General features: G+C 33.3%; 1 long non-coding RNA gene across 1 annotated transcript in view; it reads left to right on the top strand.

Moving 5' to 3' along the window:
- Positions 1–19,572, top strand: part of LOC121163621 — a 67,064-nt gene that overhangs the window by 36,355 nt on the left and 11,137 nt on the right. The window contains exon 2 of the long non-coding RNA XR_005884919.1: positions 1,066–1,242. This is a non-coding gene — a long non-coding RNA (uncharacterized LOC121163621). The remainder of the gene's footprint in view (positions 1–1,065; positions 1,243–19,572) is intronic.

Here is a 19,572-nt window from a genome sequence, read left to right on the forward strand (position 1 = left end):
TGATGCACCAGCTACTTCTCTGGAGACAAATGTGCAAGCCATCTGGCAAGTTGACTGCCAACACTGCAGACAATTACCATTTCACCCACTAATTCCATCTGAGAATTTATCTTTTAAGTTTACTAGTAGAGATAACAGTACCTACTTATGGACTACAGTCTGACAGGTGAATTACACGCAAACCATATGTACTAATTGAATCAGGCAAAAAATATATTTCTTCATTGACATTGCTTTACGATTAAAGTCTTGGAACTCCTCCATCCTGTTTGCTCATAAAATGAATACTAGACTATTTTAATTATAATCACTCCACAATACTATAGATTTCTTGATCTAACTCTTATTTGGAATCTGTTATTCCAAACTCTTGTAAGTATGTTTGTGTTTAGTTAGCACCGAAGACTGGATCACAAGCATTGATAAGGTAGAGAAGCATCAGTATCAAGACTGTTTTGTTTCAGATCAAAGAAAAACAAAGTACAGTCACACAAGTAAAAACCAATACCATAGCTGCTGACAATACATACAGGACACACACACAATTTTAGACGCAGTGTCTTGGCACCAGATTCTTTATTAATTGAGCACATAGTGACATTTCTTGTTACTTTCTCCTCTATTCTTCTCTGATTTGCTGATTAAGGCATAATTCTTTTTAATCAACTTAATTTCTTTCAATCCCATAGTTATTATAAATGCTCACCAATGCTTTTCGTGTATATTTTGCTATAATAATTATCCCCAAACTGTTATTGCCCAAGGTAAATTAACACATACTTTCCAGTTCACGAGGAAGTTCTGAATTCTAGTTTCTCACTTCTTCTAAACTATGTTTTAACTGGGAATTAAAGAAAAAAAAAGAATGGAGAAACTGCTTATTAACATAAATTTAGCTCATATAGTGGGCTAAGTTAAGAGTGAAGATATTTCATAATTAAATCTTAGAAAAATGAAGACAAATAATTTCCAAAAGATACTTGATGCACCTGTTTATTAAATAATTGACCCATTCGTTCCAAGAATGAGTATGTGGAAGACTTTAATCTCCTAATCTCTCATCAGGTTTTGCTGCAGTGTGAATCATGTTTGAATGCTTAGCCAGCTATATTGAAGATGAGACACATGCATGAAGAAGACCGGGCAGCAGCAGATGGATTACAGAATGGACACAGAAGGTAGAAACAGATGGAGTACAGTGAACATGAAAATGATTCACCTTGGATAAGGTGATTGAATCAGGTAGGAAAAAAAAGTAAATGTGGAGGCTACCAATTGTATATTCAGGGTGAAGCATTTTTTTCATAATGTGTGACAAAAGGCAGACAGGAGGTTTACAATTGGGATTTAGGGGATTTAAGAAAAATCAAGGAAATATAGCCAAGTTATGTTAGAAAGTACATATGTAAGTGACCAAAGTAAATACATTTTTCTATGTTGAACAACCAGTTGAAATAGCTGACATATTTTCTTTTTTGTCCTACTCAATCAAAAGCTTCTTGGTTTAGATTAAAAAAAAAAATTACTAGAAAAACCAAGAATTTACACTGTTACAATAAGAAAGAAAGGTAAAAAGCTGGTTAAAAATATTAAAAACCAGACAATTAATGTAGGTTTTTGTATTTTTTTCTTTATTTACTTTGCATTTACCACAAAAAACCAGCAACCAATGCAACACATATACATAAATGTGGCATTTTGAAAGTTACAACAATAGGTTTTTTTATAAAGTACATATATGTAGAAATACATTGTATTTTTGATGTGTTATCTTGGTAGGTACAGCATACACAGAAGATTTCATTTCAATGAAAATTTATAATTCATGAACTTTAACTTAATAACAGAAAGTTACATTGCCTATCTAAAATCATTCTTTAGAATGGTGGGAAATTGGTTATTTTATGGATCCAGATACTTGGAGTTTGAGCAGAATTCTGTACTTTCAGCGATATTTCAATCATTAATACCAATGTTTAAATGTTTATAAGTCAATCAGATGATATTAAATTATAATACAATGCAGCAGCAACTACAACAAGAACCCAAACACTGAGTAACTTAGAGCTGCAAGTGTGATTTGCTTGATTTTGTTTCTCCTCACTGAAGTTAAGTATTAGCGCATGTTCCTTCAGGCTCCTGAACTGCATCTTTCTTATAATGTAGTGACTACTACAATGGATGTCTCTGGAATCTAAAAATATCAGACATCAAAAAATGTTTTGTGCTGTCTTTGGAATTTGTCTAACCACAAATGAGACAAATCACTGCCACTCAGTTTTCCCTGGAGATAATCAAGAAGAGCAACAGAGCTTGATAATGATAGAAGGGAAAGCATTCAAAATCACTGGATAAAAAGGCAAAGCTAGATCCCGTGTGAAAAACTCCAGTATGTTCTACACTCCTGTAAAATAAAAGACATTGAAGTGTCTTATTGTGTAAATGCCAAAGCTTCCAAGCAAACATTAATTTTTATTAGTCATTCTTGCTAGAAAAATTAATTTGCTCTCACTGTTTCCCATGTCAACCAAACACCAAAGTTTAATTTGGAATTCAAACTGCCGTTTAACATTTGGATGAGGAAAAATTATTTTTTTCCAGGTTAAAAATGGAGAAATACTCCTTATGGAGTTAACTGAATGTAAATGGTACTATAAATTTGATTCCAGCTCTCTTGAAAATAAATTCCACATTTATATGCTTCTGTAATTAGTTCCAATCAGAAAGCTATAAATATGTAAAAATTTTACCCATCTATCACTTGCGTTTCTAGTTTAAAGCTCTTCAGCTGAAATGACAAACAAATGCTGAGCACAAATTGCCTCAATGTGGATTTATCAAGGATTAAAATAAAAGCTACAGATGACTACTCCCGTGTTCTTGAGTTTTAAAACCTATTTTACCTTTTACTGAATATAATAATCATTGTTCTCTATAAATCAGAGATGACTAAAGAAACGATATCACCTTAGAATTGAAAGGAAATGTCCATTATTAGGGAGGCTTGGGAGAGAGGAATGAATCCTTTTTATTCATCACCTGAAAGATTGCCCAATGAGAGTGGCAGCAGAATGGGAAGATAAAATTGCTTATTAAACATCTAGCTGCAAGACTATTCGAGGTTGTGGTTGCCTTTTTCTTTCAGTATAATCCTATTTAAGCCATGGTGTTCAATGTAGTTTGGTGTATGAAAAATGTCAAAAGGCTAATACACATCCAGGGGTGGCCGCGGTATTGTACATAGGCATCTAACCTTTTAGAAATCGACAGAAGTGCTAAAGCGTATTGTGTAAGGAACGGATGCTTTCCACATCACAAATAGTGAAACTTGTAAATATGAAAGCTGTCCTCACTCACTAAATTTTCACAGATGAACCTCATCTCATGTTTTAGGGGAAAGTGATGAGATTTATTTCAATATAAATCTCCCTTATAAGTAAAAACAGAAAGTCAAGAATAAAAATATGAATAATACATAAATTATTGGGTCTGGTCACCACCTCAGCACCAACAACTCAAACGGACACCAGTTTCAGTTTGAGCTGCACCACTTTGGATCTAACTTCGTGTAAATGCACCTGAAAAAGCAGCAGAAAATGACCCCAAGCATAGTGTGCCTGGCATCCATGCAAATGACCAAGATAAGCTCTTGTCTCCTAGCTTCAGACCGGCCTAGGCCCAGCCACTGAAGCCACTATGAAACAGTGGATGCACGAGATCTCTATCTCTCCATGTCTCTCTCTGTAACTCAGATTTTCAAATAAGTAAAATAAATCTTTTAAAAATGTAAATTCTATGGATCTCCTAATCCTAAGGCTTGTCAAAATGACATATGAAAGAACACATATACTATTTCAAATATGTGTCACTCAGTGCAGCTACATGAATAAAGATCCCCCAAATGGCCACAAACAACAGTGATTAATTATTGCAGTATGATTATGATAATCAAAAGTAGGTTTGATGTAACAAAGCCGTTTTTATTTTATGGATTTGTTTTAGCTCAGCCAATGAGATTCTTATCTCTCTTAGTTTAAGCATCCCTTTTCACAATCTTGAGAGTTCCAAGGCAAACACCTTTTAAAGGATTCCCTCTTTCAGATCTTGGGAACTCTCTGGCATGGCTTTATTCCTGAATTCTACCAGACTTCAAAATAATAGCTAATTTCAATTTTTCTCAAAATATTCAAAGCAATTGAAGGACTTGGAAATCCTCCAAAACTCCATCTAATACTCCAACATCGCTTTGACTCCACAACCAGAAAGAGATACAATGGATGAAAAGAACTTAAGACCAATATTCCCAAAGAACATATATGCAAAAACACTCAATGAAATACTAGCTTTTGGGCTCCAGAAACACATCAGGAAAACCACTCACCTTGACCAAGTGGGATTTGTCCATTGTGCAGGGATAGTTCTTCATATGTCAATCAGTAAATGTGACAAAATATTAATAAATTTGAGAATAAAATAGTTGTATCTTGATAGAGACAGAGGAAACATTTGATAAAGTACAACGTACTTTCATAATAAAACCAGACTTCCTATTGAATTTATCAGTTATGATTTTTTACCCTACAACTGTGATTTTGTAGTTGCATAAATAAAATCGCAGGCCAAATCCTTAAATTCTATGCAATTTATTTAGATGAGAAAATCTTTACACTTCTTCATAATGTTATATGATGTTATTTTAACACTAACTTTCCAACAAGTAGAAAATTTTTGAATCTGGTACAGAATCATTGGTGGTCTATATGGGTTTATTGAATGATGATTATATTTGCATTTATCATCAAGAAGTATATGTGTCACAAATAAGACACATTTTACAAACCTTTATGCATTGACTTACCTGAATTAAAACAACAGAAACTCAGTGAGATACAAATATAGTTTTCATTATAATTGATGCCAGAATTAATGCTGTATTACTTGACATTCATAAAATGTTTAGTAAAAAGAAATAACAATTACTCAACATGTAATGCATTAATTTTTGTGATGAAACGTAATTGCATTGTCACATTTATTTTGTCTTATCTTTACATTTATGATTTAACATTCTTCTTTATGCTTGAGAGTTAAAAGTAAATTTAAACCATCTACTTGTGTACCAATGGAAAACAGGGAAGTACATAAGATTAGAAGTTAGTAAAGAAAGAAAAAGTAACAAATTCAGATATTAAAATATGAAAGAATAAGCGGTGGAAGAGGAAGATATTAGGAAGAAAGAAAGACAAGGAGAAGGATAAAAGGCATGTGAGAAACTAAGATTAAAATTGGATTACCCCTATCCATTTCATAAGGACTGTGAAACAAGAAAAACTTCCTTGGAAGACAGCTGCATTAGTGATGATTAGCTGAATTATATACAATAATACTGGTTATTTTATGTAAGCAACGTCGTATAAGTAAGATATAAGTATGATGGCTGTGAAAAATTAGTGAAGACTATACTGAGGATTAAGTAACGCTTTAATCCCTGAGGTAGGAGTAGGGATTTGAAAATAGTGTTGCAAAGCAGAGATTTCCAGAAAGAAAAACCAACAAATCTTCTAATTCTAGTAACTGGAAGTAGCTTAACACACTTCTGTGTTACAGGAAAGGTTTCTGTGAGGATAACTGGAAGAACAATGTCTGATGGTTGAGCACTTCAAAGTCTTTACCACAATCTTGTCACATACTTTTCCGCCTGCATAGAAACTCTGCTTTCACCTAGGACCCAACAAGTAAAGACATGATGCTGGGAGAGCATAAGACCTCCCACTGGCATCACTCAGACAGTGTCATGCTCATGTTCAATAAGTGTTTAAATATTTTCAATATAATCACTTCATTGTTAAAGATAAAATGAGAACCTTAATGATGAATCAGTGCGAAAGAGATCTCAGTGTAACCTTCAGAACTTTTAAATGCACTCTTGAGTTTAGTTTTGGCATGTGAATTTCATGATTAGAAATATACCAATATCAAACCCTGTAGGGGTGAGAGTGTGAAAGGATGGAGGAGGGAAGCATTCCTGCCTTCCTTCCAGAGCAGAATAGAGGGCTACTACACCATGGATGTTAAATATTAATTCTCAGAACATGAGAATCAAATTTAGCGCTCTCATCTGGTCACACAATATTGAAATAGTGTCTAGACTTACTGATTGGCATCTGAGTGCCTGTTTCTCATTAAGGTATAATACCCTAGCTAAACAAGAAAGTAGTTGAGTCCTTAAATGAGATTTTCCACTCAGAGCTGGTATAATTTTGTTCTCTTTTCACTGAGGTCTATTATCACTTTGTCAAATTATACCACTATAACATAAAATCCAGTTATAAGGATTTCAAATCTAGACTTGGCAGCATTTAGCACAGTTTTATCTTGCTCCAAAATTCTCTTTTTCTACGAGAAGCTCAAGATTTTTACCCTACCAACAGTAAGCAGGCAATTGAATACATAATTACTGCAGCGATAGGTAATAAACTTTGCAAACTTATGCACTAGGGTAATGTGTATTAGTTTTCTCTCAACTTCTTTTCCTTTAACCTGTTGTTATCATTTCTGCTTTTAATATTAAAATTCATCCCTAATATTAAAATGATTAATGTGATTGCTTAAATTCTCTGCCCAGTGATTAGCAAAATCTCCTCTATGTAAAAAAAAAAGTTCTGATAATTAGTAGATCTTGTAGTATACAATTAATGTTGGGTGTATTTCAAGTCCTTTTTGTGCTTCTAGCAAATTACTCAAGCTATGTATGAGTTGCAAATAAACTCACATTTTATATGCTGTGGAATATGAACTAATGGTTATATATTGAAATCTTTAAAAAATTTGACAGCTACTGATCTTAGATTTTATTCACTGACTATTTTATGTTTAACATTACTGCTGAAATGAAAAACTTAGATTTACAACACCGTTAATCTATGTGACTAAGCATTACAACAATTTCTTGTTCTTTTGTTTTTGTATTATCTCTTTAAATGTCATCACTGTTGGTCTGACTTCTAGAGAATTAATTCTTCACACATTTTATTTGTTCTACCCAAATAGCACAAAAACTTCCAACCATAAATTCTACTCACAGTTAGGGCTTAATGATAAATACATTCCAGTTCCCTGCTGTTTTCAATGATGAAATGCTGTTCGCATTGAATTCTCACTTTACTATTCCAGGACCAATGAATAACATTAATTGTTTTATAAGCCTACACCAACTCAATCTGCCTGATTCATAAAACAACTATGCACCATTTAGAAGCATTTCTCAGTGGAAGAGACTGACTTCATTCATTACCCTTTCTTTTCTTCAAAATACAGCATGAACTTTGAGTTATAATCCAACTTTTAAATAGTTCTGATAGCTTCTGAATAACTAAGCTAGGGATAAACTCTGAAAATATGTTCAAATGTAGATTGATACCTACTTTTGGAAATACATTCAGAAGTAGATTGATATTTTTATTCCAAACTATGTTCAAATTTAGATATGCTTGAAAGGAAAAGATGTCACTCATTTTCAACAATTAGTTCTGCCACTGAAATGTCCTTGCATACTTCCAAGAACAAAAGCTTCATAAATGAGCATTTAAACACAAGTACTACACTGGCTAGTATTCATAAATATGGGCAAATAATATAAATCCTGTGTCTACATATTAATTAGAAATTGAAAGTTACAGTTTTTGCAAAGTGCCTACTTTCTTTAAATTTTTTAACGCATCAATCCAAAAAGGCACAAAGATAAAATAATTGAATTATATGGGTATCATTAAAACTTGTAAAAATCTTTATTGTTTAGCATTTTTTCTAAAGAATGCTGTTATTTCACTATGATAATACTGAAAACCAAGGAATGTTTAATATGTTTTAGTTAGGAATATATCCATATAAATGATTTCACTAGTCACTAATTCATATTAATCCTTAAAATCAAAAGTAAAAAAGATTTAATTCTTGTATCCTGATTAAGAATTAAAAAGTTATAGTTATTATTAGCATTTTATTATGTATTGTTAATAGACAATTAATCATAATAAACCCATGATTAGCACTTACCAAATGTTTAAAAAGCATACTGGAAAATGAGCTACTGGAAGAAGTAGATTTGTATAAAATAATCCAGGATTCTAAAGAACAATTGTGGGACACATTTTCAACGAGGAAAGTATTTGTGGGTTGAGACAGCTGATCTATATCTTGAGTTTGTAATACTCAAACAATACCATCTTTACCAACAGATAGACAGCCTTTTATGTAAACATCATCAAAACCCTGGACCAATTTATATAACGGTGGTCCAGATGTGAGTCTCTACTTCACATCAACCTGAAGATGAGAAAGTAACAGAGAAGACAATGGGATCAAAGTTGACATGGGTATTTAGGAAAAAAATTTATATTATATTTTTTTGTCTTAAGCAATGATTTATGGTGAACAGTTATTGTTTTCATTAAATGTTTCCTTGTATATTAATAGGATAATTTTGGATGCTCTTTAAGGGCAAGGACAAATAATAGGAAGCTAAGTACGAAGATATTCTCATAATCCAGATGAGAAACAATGATGTATTGCATCAGATAGCAGCTTGAGGTTGTAAGAAGTAACTTGTTTCTGTCTTTATTTTGAAAATTGGGCTTATAGATTTGTCTAGTCAAAGAAAAAAAATTCAGGATTTGGAGGAGAGCAATTAAGGGTAATGCTAAGAATGTTGGTGTGAACTACTCTGAAAATATAATTTCCATTTGATAAGATGGGTGATGTTATAAAGGAGGAAGAACAGGAAACAGTGGAGCGGCAGCTCAGTGTGGGACATCATAGAATAGAGGTTTCAGGTGAATAATAGGCACCTGATACGGATGGCCTGATTTCAGTTATGGTAACAAGTTAGCATAGCTCTTTAAATGATTGAAATAATTAGATAATTATCAAATAACTTGGAGAGAAGAGTAAGAAAAAATTTAAAAAGAGAATTAGGGAGGGAGAGAGAGAGGGAAAGAGGAAGGCAGAATGAGAGGGAGGGAAGACAGAGAGACTCAGATCTATGTCCTAACTCAGTTTCACTACAGCATCAGTACAGTTTAACAGTAGGTTGAGTTCTTGAGGTTTTAGTTTAAGGACCAGCTAAGTAGATTAGGACAATCTGTTGGAGAGTAAAGATAAAAATGAAACAAGTGGAGTTTACTATAAGCCAAGCAAAGAAAGTACTTCTGGCAACAGAAACTCTCACTTCTGTATATAGATTCAGTAAGACAAAGTTAAAAGTCAACCAATAAATTTAGTGCAATGAAACTAATACAGATCTGACTGTCATCCTTCAACCTGATCCTCTAACAATGGAGTACCTAATTAATAAGTTCCTGATCATAAATATTATGTACATTAAGCTTCCCAACAAAAATAGAAAAAGAACACACTAAAAATATCACTTGTGTTATAAGGAAATAGTGTGTCACTTAAAATACACTGTAGACAGAATGGCACAGTAAAAGCAAAATGTCAAGTAAGCACAAGAACGTGGGTAGCATTGGAAGACTACCCATAATTGTAGACAAGAAGAATCATTAACACATTAATGTTTGGATTTCTATTCATTTTAAAGTGTATAAATATCTGATTTATAGTCATTTTAAGATACAGAAATATCTGATTCAAATGGTTAAAAGATAAATGAGAGAGACCTAAAATATCAAGTTTGTTGGGGAGTTCAGAAAAATAAAGCTGTAACTGAAATGACTGACTTCAACTCTGACTAGAATCAAAATTACATGTAAACAAAGGAGATAAAAATTATTTTGAGAAAATGCAAATATTGTTGATTAAGGAAACAGTAACATCATTTGTGCATAGATAAATCACAGGTAAAGAAAGCAATACTGCCTCTTTTTAAATCTAAGAAATTAAATCATTGAAATAGAACATTGGCAAAGTAATGGAATGTGTAATTCTTTCAAAGGGAGTTGGCATGTCAATAAACACATGAAAAAATCATGGCAATTTTATCAATCTAGATAAATGAAATTTATAGTACTAGTGAAACATGACTGTACTTGTGTGTGCCAGCACGCTAGCCTAATGGCTAAAGTCTTTGCCTTGCACACACCAGAATCCCATATGGGAGCTGCTTCGTGTCCTGGCAGCCCATCCAAATCTCTGCTTGTGGACTGGGAAAGCAAGCAGTTAAGGACAGGACCCACAGATAAAGTTAAAGGCTTGGGACCCTGCACCCAAGTGGGAAATCTGGAAGAAGCACCTGGCTCCTAATTTAGAATTGCTAAGCTTTGGTGGTTGTGGCCACTTAGGAAGTGAACCAAGGGACGGCAGAAGAAGTTTGTCTCTCTTCCTCTCCATATGTATTATATTTATTTTCTAATAAAAAAATAAAACTTTAAAAAATTAAAAGTGATAGTTTGGAAAGAATAAGTGGAAATTGGTAAGCATGCTTTAAGTAGGAATTCTCTGGCCATTTAGGATGACTATCTTGCTATCTTGAAGAGCAGTTTCATAACACACAAAGAGTTAACTGTTCTAGACATATAACCACTGGCACCACATTCCCAGTGCGCATTTTATTAAAACAGCAAACTCTCACCATCTGCTTGGAGATGTAGGAGTCACAGCAGCACAGCAACATACCAAGCAGTTACAACAATCTGGTACCCATAGACGATTAAAATAGAATAACCAACAGTACACAATGGAATAGACATCATGCACCATTTAGAAAAATGTATGAAATTAATAGAAATGAGAAGATGAATGAGTATATTTATAACAAAGTAAACCAATTTATCTACTAGTTTTTAAACACCTTCCAAAGCAAACTGTATTGTATTTGACTGATAAAATAGAAAGATACATTATAGACGGACTGGTTTGTGTCTCTAAGAAAGTGGTTGGAGGATAAGAAAAACAAGACAAAGTAGGAAGAAAAGGACAGTAAAGAGAAGGGAAACCAGAAAAAGTCCAGCAAATGGATGGAGGGAAAAGAGCAGCCTCCAGACAGCCTGTAGATAAGATGCTCTGATGAAGAATCATCAACTTAGTTCTTGACTCCCAAGTTAAATAACTGAAAATGACCTGCAGGGGGCCCTGCACGGTAGCCTAGTGGCTAAAATCTTCACCTTGCATGTGCCAGTATCTCATAGGCATCGGTTCTAATCCTGGCGGCTCTGCTGCACATCCAGCCCCCTGATTGTCGAGGATGTCCCAAACCCTTGGAACCCTGCACCCATGTGGGAGACCTGGAGGAGACTCTGGGCTCCTAGTCTTGGATTGACTCAGTTCTGGCCATTGCAGCCACATGGGGAGTGAATCATTGGACAGATCTTCCTCTCCGTCTCTCCTTCTCTCTGTTTAACCACTTTCCAATAAACATAAATACATTTTTTAATGGCCTTCAGGTTAAAGATTAGCACTGGCTATTTTTCCATTATTTTTTTCTTTTTGAAAATCAGACATCTTAGAAGCATTTGAACAACTATACTGTCTTTGTGCTTTAATATATAAAGTATGAATAATGTTAGTTGTTGATATTTAATGTTGGATATCATAGATGCAAGCATAAACTAGTTGCTGCTTAACTAATAGACAACACAAGGAGATGACCAGACACTAGATGAGAAACAGCATGTAGTGAAGAGATGATTCCAACAACATATTTTAGGATAACTGCCAATATACTTGCAAGGAACTTTAGATTTCACCATTCATCTTGTAGAAAAAACAACTTCCAGAATATTTAAAGTATTTAAAATTTAAAAAATCAGAATGAAGAGTATTAGGGGTATTATGAAGTAATACAAGTCTATTTTACAAAAATATTAAGGACCAAAATGCATATAAATATCATTTTTACTTAGAAACAAATTATAAACCCTCATAATTTATTTCTCTTGCCTCTGTAAGGATTTACTGAAAACCTACTGTCTCCTAGCTAACATTCTCACTACTTTTCAGCAGTGAACAATGATAGGCAAGTTAGCGGAGGTACCCTGGCATCTCTGCTTCAGGCACTGCTATGTTCCCTGGTTGTGTGGACTTGTCCCCCATAATCCACATTTGCTTGAGAATGAGAATATGTCCGAGATGGAATGTTGAATGCTAGGAGAATTAAATGAGCAAGCTACTGGGAAAACATGTTAAATTACAATCATCATTATCCTAGCATTAGGAGAAAGGGAAATAAAAATAGACATTCAATATGGTAAAACTCACAAAGAAAAAGAAAGCAAATTAAGCATTTATGTATGTGCTTAAATGAGTGCAAGATGGCAATTCCATGGTACAACCAATTAAATTACGACTTGAACATATCCAACTATATGCTTAATTAAATGTAATTGTTAATCATTCACGTGTACCCATTCATATTTTAAATAAAATGACTAAATTCTGCAATATAGTAAAATACCAATAAAAGATGGAAATTATGAAATGTGTCTCTCATATGTATTGTAATTCTAAATTATTTAAATATTCATCATGAAATGGTGTTTATTATTTGTTTACTACAGTAAAATATTAATAGCTGGGAAATAAGTTGTTTACTTACTACTCAATTGAAAGTATGCACTTTTTTTATATACCTAGCCTTACAAGTTTCTGTTCTTTCTTTTTATGTCTTGTTTTAAATGAAATATTCATTATGGGTTTTAAATTCTTTCATTATGAAGTATGATCACTAGCTTTTAGAGTCTGAGATATGTTTTCCCATTCATGTTTTAAGGATTCATGTTTTAAGTTACCAAATTTTATTTCCATTAGTACAGTGCAAATCTGCCTAATCCCAGAATTCAGAGAAACAATATTTTCTAAATTCAGGCCTTACATAGATATCTCATAAAATTAATGTAACACTTTTTTCCCCAAACATTTTGACTTTCTCAGTTACCATTAAGGATATGTGGGAGATTGAACAGAGCTGGAATGTCAGCTCTGTGTATTTTTTCCCCAATGCGTATGAGTTGTTGGTTTTATTTCAGTGTAGAATTCCTACCTCATGATAAAAACTAAAAAGTGGAAAGAGAAGGAGAGAGAGAAAAATATAGAGATTCTGTGGCACATTTTTTCTTTTGTTTTTAATGCTTAGAACTCTGTGGGTTATGCTCCTACAGTTTACCCTTGGGGAAAACAATGTCAGTAATTAATTCATTTATTTTTATTCATTCTCAAGGCAAAGAGAGAGAGAACCTGGAGGTTCACTCTCCACTGATAACATGTGCTAGGCTTGGCTGGGCTCACTGGGCAGGGCTGAATCCAGAAGCTACAATCTCCATGTGAATTGCTCATGTGGTGATAGGAACTCAATTACTTGAACCAACATCTTTGGTCTCACAGTGTGTTCAGTAAGCTGAATCACAAACAGAGGCAGAACTAGAATCTCAGCATTCTGATATAGAATCCACACATCTCAAGCAGCTGCTTCGCCTGATTTACCACAGTGCTCATTCATGTCAGAAATCTAACACAATCTTCATGATGCTACATTAATCCAAAGTAATAAACTAACTCAGTCTACCTTGAGGACACTGGATGAGTTCAATGCATTAGCAAATTAGAATCTAAAAACAATCACTATCTTTTTGGGAAAGATAAACTTTCCTAAAAGTATAAAATTCAGTTTTTCATTTGTTGATTATTCCAACAGATTATTAGATGTCAAATACCTTACTTCATATTTGTAAAAAAAAAAAATAGATAAAACAAAGATAAATGGCTGTGTTTTAACTTGGAGTAGTAAAGAGCCTGGATCCTAATGTTTATTTATACAATGTGAAATAAGAATAAACTTAAAATCAACTACCTTTTTGTCAAATATGAAATAACTGCTCTCTAAGGGACAAATGAAACCCCCTTCCAAATTTACGACTACAGTTCCATCCGTCGAAACAATTGCTGAGACTTCTTTTTTTTATCTAATATGGGAAAGAATTCTAAACTTAAAAATATGTAAATAATGTTGTTGATAAGCTGCTGGAGGCTGAGGGTAGATGACATTGGGAATGAGATAATTTAATAATTTAAAGGTTGCAGTCTCACTTTCTTTTGTCTGATCTTCACAAACATTACCATTTTTTATTGAAGGGCTGAGAAAGATCCCTTTTGTGGGTCTAAAAAGCCTAGGGGAGGAGTAACTATTGTGAAATATTCACAGAGCATTATTTATAGCAGATGATTGCTTTACAGGGGAGAATCTACCAGAGCTTATCTCACCTGCAGGAAGGATATTTCTGCAGCTTCAGTTCCTCCTCATCTTCCTGTCTATCCAAGGCAGAGGAGATTGGAAAGCTGAAAAAGGATGTGAAAACCACAGGCCAGGGGAAAGCACTGAGATACAAATATAGACTCACAGGACAATGTACATCGCCTGCCAGACTAACAGTGTACAACTTCATATTACAAAGCCTTTTATTTTTGTTCTTATTACCAGACACATATTGTCCTGTTTTTAACAAACAATTTTAGGGAATTTTATAAGACAAGGGAACACAAAGGCTAAAGAGAAATGAAGCCTCAGAACCAGACACAGAAAGAACACAAATTCTGGAGTTATCAGAAAGGGACTGGAAAGTACTCATTACAAATACATTAATGATTTTAATGGATAAAAGTAGGCATCATTTACAAAAGGAAAGGAAATATTATAACTCAAACTGAATGTAATAGAAATGAAAGGTATCCTCAATGGGGTCATTGTTAGACTGGCCATGACTGAAGAATGAAATAACTGAACTTGGAACTAAGTAATCAGAATGAAACACAAATACAGAACAAAATACAAATGCACACACACACATACACACATGTAGAGGGAAAGAGGAGAAGACAGACAGAAATATGAAATGGTCATGTGAGAACTTTGTGGCACTTCTTCAAAGGGATATACTCAAAAGTTATATGGGTAGTAGAGTTAAAAGAACAATTCATTTCGATTTTAAAATATTTCAGATCCATGCCTATCTAGCTGTTTAATAAAAAGTGTTTTTTATTACTGTTTTAGAGATTCCATAAAATTTCTACACAGATTTAAAAATGTTTTGAACCAAAATAAACTCATCTTTTAATTTATTTTCAGCAAATTTGTTGAAGTATCCAATGATATTTTTTTTTCCAAATTAACAATGACCATAAAATTATTCATTTGGGGGACTCAGAAAATTCAAATCAAAATACAAACTTTAAAAATGTATATATGTAACCTAATGAAAAAGCAAAGTTCGAATGGGACAATAGGGAAAAACCAGCATACATAGGGAGGACAAGTATAAATTTCAAAGAGGTTTTACTCTTGGGAACTATTCATAGTTCTTTCAAGCAAAGAGGGCCAAGTTGAGTATTTAACATGTAGGAGCCTGTCAGCCTGGAATTTTGTATTCTTCACATAAGGGACAGGCTCAGACGGTGACGAATTTTTCTTCAGATAAATGTTAAATGCTAAATGTTAAAATCTTGAAGCAGAAGCAAAGTTATTAGAAGCCCAAATGTAAATAAGAAAAGGAATCACATCAGAGAAGCAAATATGTGAAGGAAAATATGTCTTATTCTTAATTTACCTATAATAAACAATTACTCAAGGTAATACTAATCATCTAGTAGATACTTATAATTTATACAGAAGTAAAACATGTTTTGTTCTTAATGTGGAAGCTGGTTGTGAGTGTTCTCACAAAACAGAAAATCCATTCTCTGTACACTTAACAAGAATTACTTGGCAGAGATACTCTATTTCAAGAAAATGTTTAAAAATAACATTTCCAGTACTGTAGAAGATATATCTATTTGCTATATTTGTGAATGGAAGAGAACAGCAACTCTCCCATTCTACCACCTTTCTACCTTTTCTTCTTCTTCAATCATTTACATGATCTACACTTCCATTTTTCTTGTCTCTATTCCCGTGTTTATATTCTCAACATCTGAGCATTCATTTCCTGAGGATAGAAATGACTAGTGACAGAAGCTTGGAGATCCACCCTGGTCCATGGCATTACTTCACTGTTCTAAGTTTTTCCCTAGGCTTGTTCTGAGAAAATTAAAAGTGTCTGATTGAGCCTCCAAACATCAATGAGACAGATAGCTTGCCCTGTCTGCCCAAGGCTTCAACTGCTATAGTGAATCCTCTATTCATTTCTACCCAAGAGAAATCTATTGTTTGCTATCCCTTCTTTCAAACAGGATTTCATCAGAAAAAGGTGTTGAGTTAATTCCTAAAAAAGTATGGTGAATCAGCTGTAATGCTTCATTATATATATATAATAATGGAAGATAAAAAATATATATGACAAATTTCTTTATCCAGTTTTCTGTTCATGGATACCTGTGATATCTTAGCTAATCTGAGTTGAGTTTTCATAAACATTGGGGCATAGATCTTTCATAACCAGATTTCTGAGTTAATTCCCAAGAGAGGAATGGATCACATGATGGATCTCTTTTCAGATTTTGGAGGAAATTCTGTACTGCCTTCCACAATAGGTGTGTTGGTCTACATCCCCACTAACAGTGCATGAAGCCACCTTTCTCCTACATCTTAAGAAGCATGGGTTACATGAATTAATTGATACTTTTTGCTAAATCCAATGGAGCTTTTTCCAGGTCTCTCGCGTGTGTTCTGGATTCCAAGGATTTGGACATTCCACCACTGCTTTCCTAGGCCACAGGCAGGGAGCTGGATGAGAACTGGAGTATCTGGGAATCTGGGACAAGAACTGGTGCCCATGTGGGATGCTGGTGCATGCAAGACAAGGGTTTAGCAACTAGGCCATCACACTGGGTGCTTATATTTTAAATGTTATGAAAAAGAAATGACAAAAGACAAAAACTCAATATGGTCCAATAAAGATGCAGTATTTTCTTAGTCAGTTCATCTATCTGACATAATGGTAACTTTCTACAAATCTTTCAGTAAAATATATCACACACACAAACTAAGTGACGGATTTTAACAGCATATCACACATACTAAATAATAGCTTTTAAAAAAATACAATAAATTATGCCTGATGAAAAGTCATATTGTTACAACACAAAGATTCTCCAGTATTCCAGAATAGTTTAATGATTTTCAGATCCTGAAGTGAGAGTGCAAAGAAAATTCTTTTGTCACTAAAAATTCTCATGAACTATTATGAATCATCTGTAGGATTAAATAATATATTTGGTTCACATTTGTATATTTTAAAACATCTTCACAATTACTCTTCGTAAATACATTCTTAACATTTAGCTGTTTGGGATTAAATCCAAAGATGTTATTAATAAAGTAAATTCATTAAGTCCAGACTTCACTTCAGTTATATTCTAAATATCAGTACAATTAAATACCAAATATTTGATTAAGCAATTAAATAATAATGCCATATTTGTTCCTCTTCCTGAAAAACACACCATGAAATCCTTACTTCACTTTTACTCAATGATATATGCAACATAGTGACTTGAATAATAAATTGGTTTAAATTATCTATTTATCAAAGGCTCCTTACAGAGAAAAAATATATGTTTCTTCAATAAAACCTAAAGCACTACTTTGGACAGCTTATAAATCCACACAAATAACAAGTGAAACACTTGTTAATCTCTACATTTTTGAATTTTACTTTTCTGTAACAGGCAGCTATGACCAAGAAATACTGTAAATGTGAAATTACTCTATATCATGGTATTATTACCAAATTTGCAACAACCTACAATATTCCACTTCCAAGTTTATTGTCATCATTGTCATATAAAATAAAAGCCAGCTCTAGGAAGAGGGGATTTGTAATTTGTAACTGCTAATCCTAAAACATGTACTGGGGGAATGTTCAAACCAAGAGAGCAGTAGAACTGATATTAGGCTGTGCTTATTTTGGCTTTTGTTACTGATATGGAATATGTTTAAACTAAAATACATTTCCTTATCAAGTTTCCAAAGATTATACAGATCTATGCTAAATCTTTTATTTCCAACTCAGTTACTAACATGGCCTGGGATGTGTATATAATATTTACATTCAGTACTCACTACAGCTGTCTGAAAACAACAAAAAATTAAGTATAGTAAATATTTGAAAAATATTCTACAATACCCTGAGAGTTGCTTTGAATTAAAGGAAGAAAAATTACTATATTCAGTTTTACTGTTTTGTCAGAGTAAGATTCTTTTCAAGGGAAGAACATTTCCCCATACATTATTTATAAAAAAATTGTCATGGGTGTAAGTGAAGAATGGACAGTGTAATTGTTTATTTAAAAGATTTTATGAGTTGATTATCAAATTATATCCTTTTACAGATGCCTAAAAGTACATCTTCCCAATCATACCTTACATTTATAATGGAGTCAGAGAACACAATAGGGTAGAGATGATACTTTAATTTTGTGCTTTACTTCTATGAAATTGAAATAAGATTGATCATTTTGTCATCAGAAACATCAATAATGATAATTAATGTTGATTAATTGACTACAATATACCAGGCACTGAAAAATGTAATCTTCTTTCCATTATGTATAATACCACAAGAGCAGTTTGAGTTGGTTATAGTATTCTGTGTTTCACAGATCATAAATATAAAACATAAAATATCACATTTACACTCTTCAAATAACCATTTGCTTTCAGTAGTTTTTATATAACATCTATGTTAATGCTAAAAGATGATTTATACTTCTTATCTCAAACTCTATACATTCTGTTCTGTTCTTTAGCCTAAGAAGAATAAAATATTAAATAAAGAGGCATTTACAATAAATTATGTACATTTTTAGAAAGCATTATATGGATAGGTTGAATCAAAACAACGTGTAAAAAATGAAAAGCTTATGGCTTTCAAAAGCAATCTGTTCCTAGTCGGTTATGAATACTTGAGCAAGCATATCAGTTTTGAAGACTATTAAGCATTCAAGCATTATATTTAAATAATAAAATGTCATTCAAATTTTATGTTTTCCTGTGGCCTTCAAGGAAGCAAGGACAATCAATGCATACTAGACAAAATTATTTTTAAAATATATAAACATATTAAAGTATATACAAGACATCTTTAATAAGTCCTTCAATGTGTACAAGGAAAAATAGGTTATCATTGTGGCACAAATGATAAAGCTACCTCCCTTTTAGGAATGAGTTTTGAGTCCTGGCTGTTCAATTTTCAATATAGCTTCCCTGTATTGCCCCTGAAAAACTAGTGGAAGATAGACAAAATGCTTGGGCCATTGTACCTACTTGGGAGACCTGAAAAAAGCATTAGGCTCTCGTCTTTGGCCAGGCCCATCATGGCCATCACATCAAATGGAAGGCCTCTCTCTTTGTTTCTGCTTCTCTCTCTCTCTCTGCAGCTCTTCCCTTCCAATAAATAAAATCTTGAAACAAGACAAATGATGTATAGATATCGAATTTATTTTGCAGCAAACTGAATTTATCTTTTAATTTTATGAACTTTATGAAGTGTTTCTCAAGCCACAGGCAGGAAGCTGGATGGAAAGCAGGGCCACTGGGACACGAACATGTGACCATATGGGGTACCAGTACTTAAAGGTGGAAGATCACATGTTGAGTGAGCCATGGCGTCAGCCTCCATTTTGCCATTC

The sequence above is a fragment of the Ochotona curzoniae genome, unplaced genomic scaffold, assembly GCF_017591425.1.
Source record: "Ochotona curzoniae isolate NIBS_2020 unplaced genomic scaffold, NIBS_Ocur_1.0 contig_64, whole genome shotgun sequence".
NCBI classification, from domain to species: domain Eukaryota; kingdom Metazoa; phylum Chordata; class Mammalia; order Lagomorpha; family Ochotonidae; genus Ochotona; species Ochotona curzoniae.